This window comes from Babylonia areolata, chromosome 26 (genome assembly GCF_041734735.1).
Source record: "Babylonia areolata isolate BAREFJ2019XMU chromosome 26, ASM4173473v1, whole genome shotgun sequence".
Lineage (NCBI taxonomy): Eukaryota > Metazoa > Mollusca > Gastropoda > Neogastropoda > Buccinidae > Babylonia > Babylonia areolata.
The window spans coordinates 19733434-19748433 of record NC_134901.1 but is presented as its reverse complement, the minus strand read 5'-3'; positions in this window follow the sequence as shown (position 1 = coordinate 19748433).

Sequence of the window (15000 nt, the reverse complement as noted above, 5' to 3'; positions counted from 1 at the left end):
AAAAGTGGAGGAGAACAGGGGGTGGGGCCGGGGGGTGGGGGGTGGGGGGAGGGGCGAGGGAGGGGAGGGGGGGGGGGGACGAGGGGGAGGAGGAGGGGGGGGGGAGCGGTTTCGTTTCTCTGATTTATGGTGTACTGCTGAGTGAACGTTTAAAGATATTTTTCTTTTCTTTTCTTCTTCTTTTTTGTGTGATTTGCCTGGACTTCTAAAGAACAGTTAATAACTCACTGATGTTATGCTATGTTATTATACTTGACTAAAACAATGTTTACAGGCCTATATACTTCAATGCATGATACTGTTTTACGCAGCAATAGTTTATATGTTCCTGTTATTATGCTGACTTGGCAAAAAAACAAAAAAAAAAAAAGCAAGCAGCAATAAGAAAATATCCACAAAAACGTGTTTTGGTGTAGTCATATTTCACTGCTGAAGTATGTTATTTCTCTCTGGTTTAATCGCAGAAAAGAGCATGCGATTTGCACCCTCCGAGCTCAGAGAAGGAAGAATTTCATTCTGTAAAATTTCTGCGTTTTTTTGTTTTTTTTTTGTGTGTGTGTGTTTAATTTTTTTTATTTGCGTGTTGATATTTGCACATAAAAGATTAATGTTTATCATTGTTGATATTTCATCGCATGTTGACTCCGTCCAAGTGATAATGATGAACAGGAAACTGAAACAGCAAAAGACTGCTTTTTTCCCCCCATCTTTTCTGTATATGTGTTTGTTTGTTTTTTTTTTTACAGATATTAATGGCAGGAAAACAGAATGTTATAAACTTATGAACTTGTAACAGCTTTTTTTTATGTTGCGTTTCGATGGTATTCAAAGATTTCAGAATTTCTTGATGCATAATTTACCAGTCTTTTGGTTTCGTTTGAAAGACCATAGCGCGGAATATACTGCGGTAGGGATACGTTTCGTGTCTGCGTGTCAGGGCTGAATTGTATCTTGCATGCTTCAAGGGGGGAGAAAAAGGAAAAAGTGTATCTCTAAACGATTTAGTTATTCTCTTTTCTTCTTTTTCTTTTACGTGTAACTCTAAAGGATTTAGCGATTCTTTTTTCTTTTTCTTTTTTTTTCTTTCACGTGTAACTCTAAAGGATTTAGCAATTTACTTTGCTTCTTTATCTTTAATTGAAAAAAACAACAACAAATCCTCATGAACGGTACAAAAGGACAGAAAAAAAGAGCTGATAATTTTTTTCCTTTGTTACAAGGCTTGTTGTCTCGCTTCTGTTTTCTTCTTCTTCTTCTGCATTTGTATCAGTCTGTGTCCATCTCTCCATGACGAGAAAGTAGTATGAGTTGCATGAACGATCTTTGCAGCCACGTTTGCTTAGCGTTAAGTCTGTGGAATCAGTGTAAAGTTATGATGAACGTTCGTAACGCTAAGCACAACTTAGTGCTGCTAAGATTGCTCGTGCAACAATCCATCCCGGATGGGAAAAAAAAGAAAGAAAAGAAAAGATTCCCTGTTCTAAAGAGCCTATACCTTCCGTTGGCTCGCCTGTTTGCCTGTTCCCCCACCACCCCCTCCTCCGTCCCTCTCTGTCTTTCAGTCTGTCTGACAGCCTGTCTGTCTGTCTGTCTCTGCTAGCTAGATATGTAGCTAGAAGTTATATTTCTTTTCAATTTTCTGCGAGGATGATGACTAGCTTTGAACGTGGACTGTAGACTGCTTGCTTGTGAGTCAGACGAAAGCTCTGACCGAATTCACTTTGTAACTATGCATTGGTAAAAAAAATTTGGATTTGCCGTGGCTTCTCTGCATCTGTTGTGTTTAAAGAAAGGAACAATTGTTAGAACGTAAAAATAAACCACACACACACACATATATATATAAGCACGGCAGAGAAGTGAAGAAGCACATTCGATGCAGTCGTAGCTTTTAGTAATAGCACATTCTATGTCACCTTATGATGTAGGTTCTCTCTATTTATTTATTTACTTTCTCTTGTACTTTTCCTCCCCTGATATCTGTGTGTCTGTTTTTCCCTTTCTTTTTTTCTTCTTTTTTTTTCCGTTTATTAATTATTTCTCTTCATCTTTCTTAACCCTTTCACTGCCAGTCAATGCAAAATTTCCTTGTGCTATGAACACAGAAAATATGGTGTCTAAGAAAAGCTGGGGATTCCCCTTGTGATGTATAGAAAATATGGCCTATCCTACCACCGAACATTAAGAGCAGTAGGTTCATGGATAACAGACCAATGAATGGTCACCTTTCAGTGACATGGGTCTTCTACCACGCCTGTACATAAATGCGAGCTTGGCGTTGAAAGGGTTAACCTTCTCATTCATTCGTTTCTTAGCTCTTTCATTTCTGTCTTTTTTCTTTTGCTAAGTTGTTATTTTAAAAAACATTTTCCTTCCTTCCTTCCTTCCTTCTTTCTTTCTTCTTTCTTTCTTGTTTTTTCTTTCTTTTTTCATACTTTCTCTTCTTTAATTTCTTTCTTTCTTTCTTTCTCAAACTGTTCTCAAGAAAGATAATCGCGTAATCTGGTCAGTGAAATGGCTTGATGCAACTGGGTATTGAACAGTTCCATATTTGTTTCCGTGTTTGATGTTCCATTTCAGCGCGACTAAAACAGTCTGTGCATGTGTAGCATATTCAGTGTCTAGCTAATTTTATATATATATATATATATTACAAAACTGTAGAAAATCATGTTTTTATATTCATTTGACCCCACTTATTGTTCAGTCATGTACATTTGCTTTTGTTTCTCTCTCTCTCTCTCTCTCTCTCTCTGTGTAAGAAAATGTATATGCACTGACAAATTGTTTTTGTTTTTTTATGGTTGCAATACCGTAGTGATAACAATGCTAAAGTTATGATGTGTTGCAGTGATGTAGTTTCTGCGCTTATCACTTTTAAATGTCTTTGTGTATTAATATCTTTTTTTTTCTTTTTTTTTTTAGATACTTTTCAATCCCACATTCATTTCTTTATAATTATTTCATTTTGTTATCTATTCACCTATCTATTTCTTCTTCTTCTGTTCTAATGTGTATACCATATCATCTACCAGCGTTTCAATGTTGTGGTCTTGTTATGAAATTATTTAATTCTTACTTTCTTTTCTGTTTCCAATTCCTTTTTTTGTAAGTTTGTATATGTTGCAAGTAAAGTAACTTTTTTTGTTTTGGACATAGTGTGACCTGTACAATAAAGTACACGAAATAGGAAAGTACAGTATTGTATTGTCGACAGAATTTTCCAGAACAGGTGTGTTCATAACGAGTCAGTGTGTGTGCGCGTACGACTGATTAATTGCTTGTCTGCTTGTTTGTGCACGTGCGTGCGCATGAGAGAGAGAGGTGGGGGGTGGAGAGAAAGGGGTGTGCGCGTGCGTGTGTGAGTGCATGCATGCGTGCGTGTGTGTGCGTGCGTGCGTGCGTGTGTGTGTGTGTGTGTGTGTGTGTGTGTGTGTGTGTGCGCGCGCGCGCGCGTGTGTGTGTGCGTGCGTGTATGACATTTACTGATGTCACAACAGACACTCGTCTGTGTAAAACTCTGACTGCTCTCAAGAACAGTATGCCTATGTCGCCACAATCGCAGCAGGCTACGACCCCTCCTCGCCGCGAAGAAGTATGGAAGAAAGTTGAAAAGAGAAGGAAGAACAGAACGCATCAGCAATATTCTACTCGTTTCAAAACAAGCCGTGTACACTGACATCAAGCAAAAGCAGTTTATTAATTAATCAGCTTGGAGAAATGACATAGACTTGTAATAAGTCCAAACAGGAGCGAATCCGAACAAGTTGTCGGCTAAAGTCAGGAAGATTGTTTCTGGATTTGAACAACAAACGTTGCAGCAAAGATCTTGAATTGTAACTGTGTGAGAGTCCAATCTGCTTGCCAGATTTCTCTAGTGGTATTGAAGCCAGAGACACTTTTTTTTTTTTTTGTTCGCAAAGGATGTTCGTGATGCTCTGCAGTTAATCAGTTGTTGGGTAGGTCGTTTACTCCCCACTGCTTTCCTCAGCGCTGGTTTCCCCCTACTGAATGTCAGGTGTTTATCTCATCTTTCCATCTTTAGCTCTTTGGTAGAGTTATGATTTTCATGGAGTTCAAAACAATCTGCACCACAGACTTTTTAACACAGCCAAATACGAAGTTGTACATTCAGTAGCATTCGGAGGTTATAACGGCAGATAATTATGGTGTTAAGCCGCCATGGCGTTACAAGAATTACATCGCATAAAAAAATATGAAAAAACAACAACCCACACCTGCAACAGTGACAATTACACATGTGCGGTTTGTCACAAAGGAAGAAAGCATTTATCCTAAAAAAAAACGTGGAAATGTACTTTGAAAGTTAAAAATGTAATTACTTTGATCAACATTCAATACAACATGATGGAAATAAGCCATGTATGCAATAGTATAAGAACACGACATGTACAATTAAATAGAATAAGCGAACTCTACACAAACGTAGTTTTGGGGAAATTATTTACGAAAAGTATTATGCTTCATTCTGAACAGATCCGCACTGGGCCAGGTTGCCTGAACGATCTTAGTGACTCTAAGTGTTAAGAATGTCCCCAAGTCTTTGGGATCAGCGTTACTTACACTAAGTACGCTTAGAGCTGCTAAGATCGCTCAAGAAACCCAGCTGGACTATTGTGCATGCACTAAGATATCAGAACAGCACAAAAAGCAACTGCTGTCCCGACTATTTGGGATAGAAATTGATTATAGTGGGGAGCCTCTTGCCCAAGTCACATTTCCACAGGCTCTCTCGGCCAAGACGGTTTTAAGGACAGTCGGCATGGGGATGGTTCCCAAAAGACCAACTCGCCCCAGAGACTGCAGCACTAATAAGAGCCAGTGCAATCTTGCCTCCTTGTTTGAGTCATATTCCTCACACACACACACACACACACACACACACACAGAAAAAACAAAACAAACAAACAAAAAAAACCCAACTAATCCGTGAATTAGTTCCCACTGTAGTGGAGAAAACCATTGATCATACAGCTTTCAGTTTGCTGTTGGTCCAACTGTAAACTTATGTCAGTCTCTGATAGAAGCTGAGCATTGACCCCAATACATTGACTGACATATCTGTACAGAACAGTAAAACTGGTTGTTGTTTATTTGTTTGTTGTTTTTTGTTGTTGTTGTTGTTGTTTTTTTTAATACTAGAGAATCTATATAATGAATCACATAATCATCATGTCAAGGGAAGTCAAGTCAAGTCAAGTCAAGTCAGCTTTCTTTTCTCCAAAGAGAAGTTAAAAAATAAATTACAACACAGACCAGTTACATAATCATGATCAGTTTCAAAACAGTACACTCAAATATTATAGATTACGACACAGAACAGTCAAATTATTATGATAAGATAGAAGTTAGGTTAAATATGGTAAATTATAACAGTTAACTATAATAAATTACAACACCGAACATTTAGTACATATGATTATTTACAACACAAAGCAGCTAAACGAGAGAGAAAAACATCAAATTACAAGTGTGGAACTGACATTTTTCACAGTCAAACATCTAAACATCTCTAATCAATTTCAAATTCAGCGCAAAAAAAAAGAAGAAAAAAGAAGATAAACACATATACATATATATATACATACATACATATCAACTTCACAGTAAAATTAACATCCCCATCGAATAAACAACTTCTCCATCTCCGCTGCCCTCACCACCCCTCTCCCTCTCCGTCTCATCACATGCACACACATAAACACACACGCACACAGGCGCCCATGCAGGCACGCGCACACGCACACACACAGACACACACATACACACACACACACACAGACACACACACACACACACACACACACACACACACACACACACACACACACACACACACACACACATCAGAATAGAGCACAACAATCTGATAACAACTCAACTACTGCAGGAATAAAACAGTTAGACATCTGATAAACATCTGTTTAAGTTCTGTCGAGTCCATTTCATAATTGCAGATCAATACACAATACAACAACAACATCAAAACAAACAACCAACATAAAATTAGTAAATTTAAACACTCACGCAGGCGCGCACATACATTTTCGGCTCCTTCCATCCAAACACGTGATAATGATGATGATGATGATGACGACAACAACAACAATAATAATAATGATGATGACGATGATGATGATGATGATGATGATGATAACAATAAGAATAACGATGATGATGATAATGATAATAATAATGATAATTCATATAGCGCCTTTTCATGTAACATGTTCGATTGCGCTGTACATTATAAAAATCGAATAACTCTCATTCGAATACAACAAGCATAATTATAAACACTAAAATGGAAACTTACAAAACATGACCTTGCATAGACATCTAACAAAACGCCAACAGCAGTTCGTGTATATACTCACACAAAACCATCATGCACAGTAGTCAATATACATATCAATCATCATAATACCTAACTGATAAAATCCCATGTCACACACACACACACACACACACACACACACACACACACACACACACACACACTGTTAACAAACCTTAACCTCAATCTTAACCATAGCACAACGCCATATCACAATACTTATTTAAAAACAAATCGGAATACTTAAGACCAGTCACATACATCACAATTCCAAAATAATGCTCAACTCAGCTCGTAATCCTTAAAGAAATCAATCTCCCTCTCCTCCCCCTCCACACAATACCTCAACAACATACACAGAAAACACACACACACACACACACACACACACACACACACACACACACACACACACACACACACACACACACAAAACCAAAAAAACAACAACAACCAGAAACAAGCACACGTTCGCACTGTCGCCAACACCAGGAGATGTTCTATTCAAAAAGAAATATCATTCTGGGACACTGGAAGGTAGAGCATTCCAGACAGTGGGGCTAAAGACAGAAACACACACACACACACACACACACACACACACACACACACACACACACACACACACACACACACACACATATATATATATATATATATATATATGTGTGTGTGTGTGTGTGTGTGTGTGTGTGTGTGTGTGTGTGTGTGTGTGTGTGTGTGTATTGTTTTTGTTTTTGTTTTGTTGTTGTTGTTTTTTTTTTCACCTAAGCTCTCAAAGAGAACTGAGGAACTGATAGGTGTCAAGAAAGCGTTACATCACTTGAAGGATGGCATTAGTGGAGAAGTTCAGAAAGATACATAATGTACATACAAAATGTCGATACAACTATACATGGACAATGCACTGATGCAAAATATAATTGTGGAAATACAAATAGTAAACACCGCATTGTTTCTCTTTAGAGAGTATGACTCTAGGCCTGTATCAGTTTCAGTATCAGTTTCAGTAGCTCAAGGAGGCGTTACTGCGTTCGGACAAATCCATATACGCTACACCATATCTGCCAAGCAGATGCCTGACCAGCAGCGTAACCCAACGCGCTTAGTCAGGCCTTGAGAGAGAGAAAAAAAAGTAAATAAATAATAGATAAATACATAAAAAGAACTACTACTACTGCTACTAATATATATATATATATATATATATATATATATATATATATCAAATAATGTGAATACACAAAATGGCACTGAAGTCTAATACATATCAACATATCAATATGTCATACATAACAAATGACATACGCGTGCATTCTAACACTTAACAAATTTAAGACAAATATAAATCTTTTGATTTCACATTCAAATTGTGATTTGCGAGTGTCTTTTATAACTGACAAAGGAACTTCACAACAGACACAGACAGACAGACAGACAGACAGACAGACAGACAGACACACACACACACACACACACACACACACACACACACACACACACACACACTCAAACACCACGTGCCAGTGGCGCGTGCACGTTTCAACTTTTGAATTGAAAATAAATAAAGATTATATTAAAAAAAAACACGATACACATGTGTCATCATAAATAGGAAACCGTACAGACGCATAATGACAGAACGTCAGTGTCCATCCTTCATGATGTAAATGTACAAGACTATCACTGAGGATAAAAGTATAAGCAAATACGTATTTCATTTCTTTTCTTCTTTCTTTTTTTATTATTTTTTTTTTATCCCAGTCCTTGCCCAAAAGGGCAAAAAACGACAAAAGCAATTTGTTTAAAAAAAAACAAAAAAAAAACAACAACAAAAAACACACTATAACCTCGGTTTATCGTCTCATCCGAATGACTAGCGTCCAGACCACCACTCAAGGTCTAGTGGAGGGGGAGAAAATATCGGCGGCTGAGCCGTGATTCGAACCAGCGAGCTCATATTCTCTCGCTTCCGAGGCGGACGCGTTACCTCTAGGCCATCACTCCACATCAGTGTGTGTGTGTGTGTGTGTGTGTGTGTGTGTGTGTGTGTGTGTGTGTGTGTGTGTGTGTGTGTGTCACGGTGTGTGTGTGTGTGTGTGTGTGTGTGTACGCGCGCGTGTGTGTGTGCACGCGCGCGAGTGTGTGTGTGTGTGTGTGTTTCACGGTGTGTGTGTGTGTGTGTGTGTGTGTGTGTGTGTGTGTACGCGCGCGTGTGTGTGTGCACGCGCGCGAGTGTGCGTGTGTGTGTGCATGTGTGTATTTGCACGCTTGTGTAGGTGTGTGTGCGTGTGTAGGTGCGCGAGTGTTCGCTGAGGGTTGCCCATTTAAGTTCTTGTTACCGTGTCAATCATTTGCCTCTATGTACCTACCTTTCCATTCACTATAAAATTATTTCAATGTATTTACTTATTTCTTTATTTTGTCTTCATGTTTTATTTCATTTTTATGTTAATGCTTTACACCAACCTGGGATGGGGCTTTAAAAGCCTGATAAACGCGTTGGGTTTATGCGAAGGTTAGGCATCTGCTACCTTAGAAAAATGGAAAAAAAAAGGGAAGCTAAATAGCAGATATGCTGTAGCGTATATGGATTAGCTTGCACGCTCTGACACCTCTCTGAAAGTGAAAGTGAAAACTGAAACCGATGACGTTCGGTATTGATTTTTTACTCGTTTGTCGCGTTGCACGTGACGGAGTGATCGGTGTCAGATTGAAGCTGGGAGCTGGTCGTTTTCCCTGAGGACGTCTTGTCACTGATGCTGTGGCGGAACTCTGCTTTGAGACGTGCATACAGCTGTTCCTCCATAGCTTTCTGACGTTTCTCCAGCACTGTGTTCAAGGTGTACAGAAAAGGATTCAGGGCGGAGTTGAAGGGCAGCACGAAGATGGCCATACCCACGTTGATCTCACCGGGTATAGGTGTACCCGTGGAGGCCATGAGCCCCAACATGCCGATTGGAAACCAACACAGGAAATCGGACAGCACGATGGTGGTTAGACGCCGAGCAATGATGGCGTGCTTGGATGAGGTATCTTTGGATGATGCCATGGTGTTCTGACGAATAGACCAGAAGATGGCAATCTGACCTACAGCAATGAAGACGAAGACCAAAAAGTTGATCACGATCATGATGACGAATGAGTAAGTATGGCCTTCAAACTGATCGGCGGTACTGAATGGCAAAGGGATGCAGATGCCTGTCTGACTATAGAAGTCCCAGTGCGAAGTGAACGGCATCAAAGGAATAGCAGCCAGGATGACGCCCATGGCCCAAGCAATGGAGCACGCCACCAGCGCAGACCTCTTCTTGAAGTGAAACGTGCTAAAGGGAAAGCGGAGAACTAGGAAGCGGTCGAGTGTGATAAGACAGATGATGAAAGCGGACACCTCACTGGACAGGAGAGAAAGGAACCCTGCAATGCTGCACGCAACGCTATGTTTCCACTTTTTACTGTGCCAAAGGTATTCACCCAAGTAAACCTGATCGGCTGCCCCAACGATTGTGAGATAGATTCCCATGAAAAAGTCAGCCACAGATAAGTTGCTCACAAAAATACTAAAACTACCTAATTGTTTTTCTTCTTTGGTCAAATACATTCTGCCAATGAAACTGCCAACGTTGCCAAACACAGAGAGTGCGGCAAACAGCCACAAGAAGACACGGTAGACGTTGGACCGCAGTAAGTCATCACAGGATGAGAGTAAATCCCGCTCCGCATGACACTGTGAAGAGTCAAAGCCCTCTGGCAGCACGGCCTCACAGCACAAAATAAAATTGTCAGCATAAACAGTCTGTAACTCAGTCAAATTCTTGAGCAAATCACGCGGAAATATTTCCAGTCGAGAGTTCCTCAAGTCAATGGTTTTCAGTCTTGGAGTGGTCATGAAACCATCGGTTAATATGGAATAAAGGTTGCTGAACGAAATATTAAGCACTTGCAGTTGTGGATAACTGCTAAAAGCGCTCCCATTGTACGTTTCCAACCGTGAATGAGACAAGTCAACCTCTTTCATTTGCAGTATTGTATCATCATTCACAAGCACATTTGTAGACCACCTGAATCTTTGTTGAAATGCACTGTCTTCCCCAGTGTCAAAACTGTAAATTGTCTGCATAGGATTTCCTTTCAAATTGAGACTTCTCAGATTTTTGAGATGAAGAAACGACAGCATGTTTACGTAAGCAATATTGTTATAACTTAGATCTATGTGCTGGAGATTAGGCAAATCAAGGTTTGAAATTTTTGTTATTCCATTATGCGACAGACAGACAGCAACTAAATATGAGCTCCGTGAGATGACTTCTGTTGACAGTGATGTATTGGTCGCGTCGAGATATCGTAAATCTGGGAAAGTGCTGACAGGGAATCCATCAGTGCAGGCAAACGCAAGACCTTGACAAGAGCATACATCAGGACAGTTCGGTTCATGACACAACAGTTCATCATCGTACTGTGGACAGTGGAATATGCCATCGCACATGTATTCTGGGTGCAAGCACACTGAAGAGCTTCTGCAGCGATAAAGCCCGTGACACGCATAGTTGTTGCAATCTGCCTCATCTTCTCCACCTGCACAGTCAGCAAGGCCATTGCAGCGCAAAAATACAGGAAGACAATACCCATCCAAACATCTGAAATGTGTGTGAGGGCATGAAGGTGATTGGATCATTTCATGACTGCCATTTCCGTACACATGAATCACTGCTGGCGGATCGAGAATAGTCTGTTTTGCTTCAATGTCAAGCCGACATATCTCATCGGAATTATCAGTGCAGTCTTGTTTACCATCGCAAACGCTTCTAACGTCGATGCACTGCTTGTTCTGACACTGAAAGAGATCCCGTGTACAAGGCTTGAAGTAACAGAAATCTTCATCCGAGCCATCGTTGCAGTGGCTTACGTGGTCGCACACTAAAGTGTACGGAACTTGTTCTTTATTACTACACAAAAACATGGGAATTGTGCTTGAATCTGTCTGACATGCTGTCTGCGAATTTGCACTGCAGTGGCTTTGTGTATCACATAACAGGAACTCTCTTGTCACGTGACCCAAATGACAAGGAACCATACTAAGATTCGGAAAAGTTATATTAATATTTTCTGTTAACAGGTCACCCAGGCTCAATGGCCGTGTATTGTATATAACAGGTTTGTTAAACTGACAAAGAAGATCAACCTTTGATGGGTCAAAGCAGTGCACAGACCAAATTGTTCCCAGGCCATTCATGTATATTGTGCAAAATGGAAATGGTAGATCAGTGTTCATGTCGGAAAGCTCCACATTGACGGTGAAAGCTGATCGCCTGTCCACCCACTGCCACACAGTTCTGTAAAAAGATGACATTGGAGTTGCTAAGATGGGCGTGCTCAGCTGAAGTCCAAGAAAAATTTCAAAAACATTAAAAACAAAACTAATATTCTTCAGTCTGTTGAGGTCCTCACGAGTTCCAAGTGTTACAAGCGTCTGTTGCTTGTTTGTGCACATGTTGTTGGCGGTGTACCAAGTAAGCTTTGTGTCAGGCCGTACAAGAGTGTAGCACTTTGTTCCGACATCCAGGGCTGCTGGTCCACACGCACTGCCAGAATAATCGCATCCCGTTTCATCTTCCATGGACAGACAGTCCACAATCAAGTCACAGCCAATAACTGGTTTAAAAAAGTTGAAATGTTGCACTGAGCAGTTATACAGAGCATTGTCTGAAATCTGAGGCAGCAAATGTGTTGGAAGAATGGCATATATTACTTTAAAGCCAGTCCATGGATGTCTATGACTGGATTTAAACCGGACACGGACACTGCTGTTGAATATGAAAATGGGTAATTTGCGGTTATACCCACACAGTTTTTGTATGGTTTGATCAGTCGTAGTTTCCTGGTGGATTTCATAGATCATGAGAGCGTCATCATCACACAATTCAAAATCATTTATCGATAGATAGGCGACTTTAATCATAACAGAAAAGTTTTCAGAAATGCCAATATCAAAATGACCATCGTAATAGTTTGGGTATGTTCCATGCAGAGAAAAATTAGGTGAAGTTCCGAAGCCTGACACCTCTGACAGTTTTTCTGTTGGCAGGATATTTGGTCTTACATAAAAATCAAATTTGATCACTGCAGACGTGTATGGTTTGTAGCTTTCATACACAAACGGAAGATCTAGCAGAGATGTCATATTCACTTTTTCATTCTTCAAAATAACGCCTTCCACAATGACAGAGTCTCTCACAGTAATTTCAGTGTTCCCCGCATCAGAAGAAAGTTGGTCGAATGTTACGAGAAGATTATGTCTTTCCGGAACAATAATTTTCCATTCACAGTAGATATCTTCTCTATCACTCAGTGGATTTACCATGACTGCCACAGTAGTAACCTCTGTAGAAGCAGTGAGCGGTTCATTTCTTGTCCAGTACTGACATTCTGAAGTGTCAATCACAAAGAAACGAGGTCCTGTTTGACACATAACTTCGTCACAGTCTTTGATGGGTGAATACTGATATTCACACCCTTCTTCGTCTTCATTCCCTTCGCATTCCCTGATGAAGTTGCACCGAAGAATATCGCTGAACTTATCGAAATGGGATACAGAGCAGTCATACGTGTTTTCGGCTATCAATATTGGTTCTTGGTACGTTGGTAGTATTACGTATGTCATTTTAAATCCAGAATATTCATCAAAATAGCTATCAGAAACGAAACGAAGTTTAATGGAAGATCTGAATATCTGGATCGGAACATCAGTTCGGCCACATTTTTCCAAAATAATGTTGTCAGAGTTACTGCTGTTGTTCACTTCATAAATCATTAAAACATCTGACTCACACCGATCAGGTAAGTGACTGGGTTCTACATTAAAATGAATGAACTTAATGATTATAGAATGATTGTGAGGTATGTTGATTTCATAAGTACCATCGTAGTCCTGGGGATATGAGCTGCTGTAATCAAAACCAGGTGAGGTGACATAGCCTGTTGAGTTTGATAACTGAACTGAGGGTAAGACATTTTGGATCAAAATATAATGAAATGTTATAGGTACAATATTGGAGGGCTGATAGTTGATGTACTCCATCTGAAAATCTGATTTCAACGTCATATTTATAGTATCTGATATTAGATCATTAGTGTTGAACGTAACTTCATTGTACGGACCCAACTTGAAAGTGATGTAAACAAAGCCTTCAACACGTGTCAACTGATTGATTGTCACGATAACACGATGCTGTTTCGGCACAAGAAATTGCCACACACAGGACACTGTGTAGGTGCCTTCTGGGTCCGGCCATATGTAGACTGTTGAAGATTCATATGTCGCATTGATCTGAAAATCGATGGGATCTTGACACATCGACGAGTTGACCATGAAGGATCCGTCGCTCATCTCACACAGGGCTTGGCTACAAATTACTGCTCCTTCTTGCTGATCAGTTGCAGATGTAAGCAAAAGTGTCGAAGACAAAGTGACACTTGGTTCATATTGGCTACCCAGAAACGAAGTTTCTGTAAGATATACTGGGCTTTCAATCAGGTTGTGTTGCGTCACATCCTCTGTGGACCTGAAGCTTGTTTGTATGTCCGCGTGCGAATTATACTGCGTTGGTGTCTTCTCTGTGTCCCTTTTCTGTCTTTCTTTAGCTTCGTGAAATCGTGAAGGTTGTAAAACCGCTTCAGTGTTCACACTATCTGTTTGCATAGATAGTGCAACAGTGCTCGAACGACCACCTCCACCTGGGCTGTGGTACGTAAACAACCACACCAACAGGATCAAAACTAGTGGCCTATTCATTGTTGCAAATAGGCTTTTCCAGTTTCTTTCACACAGAGTACGAATAAAACTAAAATTAGTTCTGTCTTTTTTTAAAAACGTGTCTTAAATGTTCATGTCCATCATATCCTACAGTTAAAACACAAGCATCGTTTCGTGAAACCCATCGAAGCCACACTGTCAGTCAGCACCCTACCCTTTGCCTCTGATGCAGACAGGGAAAAGAATGCAAAGGCACGCAGGATAAGCAATCCGTTCACATGTTTGTATGTCTCATGGGGAGGGGGGTGGGGAACAACAAAGTTAGAGCAAACTCACGTTGTGCATTCAGCTAACGAAACAGCCAGGTCAGTGGTAGCCGGGAAAGAAACAAAACAAACAACAAACAACACCTATATCACACCCCCGATGTCCGTGGCAGCGATGACAACACCAGAGACAATCACATTAAACACACAACACCAGGCACGTACTCTCAGCGACACGGAATCCGTGCAAATGCAGCCATCAGACAGACACCCCATCCCCTGATCGGCGGAACAAGGCCGGTAGCTATTTGTTTTCAGCTGTGGGTGTCGATATTTACTGTCACTGCTCGCAGTGGTGGTCTCATCCTTCGCCTGGAACCAAACCACCACCACTCCTACCCCCCCCCCCACTCTCCTCCTCGCCACCCCCCCCTCTTCCCGACCACCGCATCGCACATCCCGCCCTCGCCCGTCCCCCCCCCCCTCAACCCCCCCCCCTCCATCACTGTCCTCCCTGGAACTTTCTCTAGACACCCAGACACCCCCCTCCTCCCACTTCTCCCTATCACCATGCCGTGTCATCCACAAGGGTACTATCAAGAGGAAGAGACAGATAAGAGTGC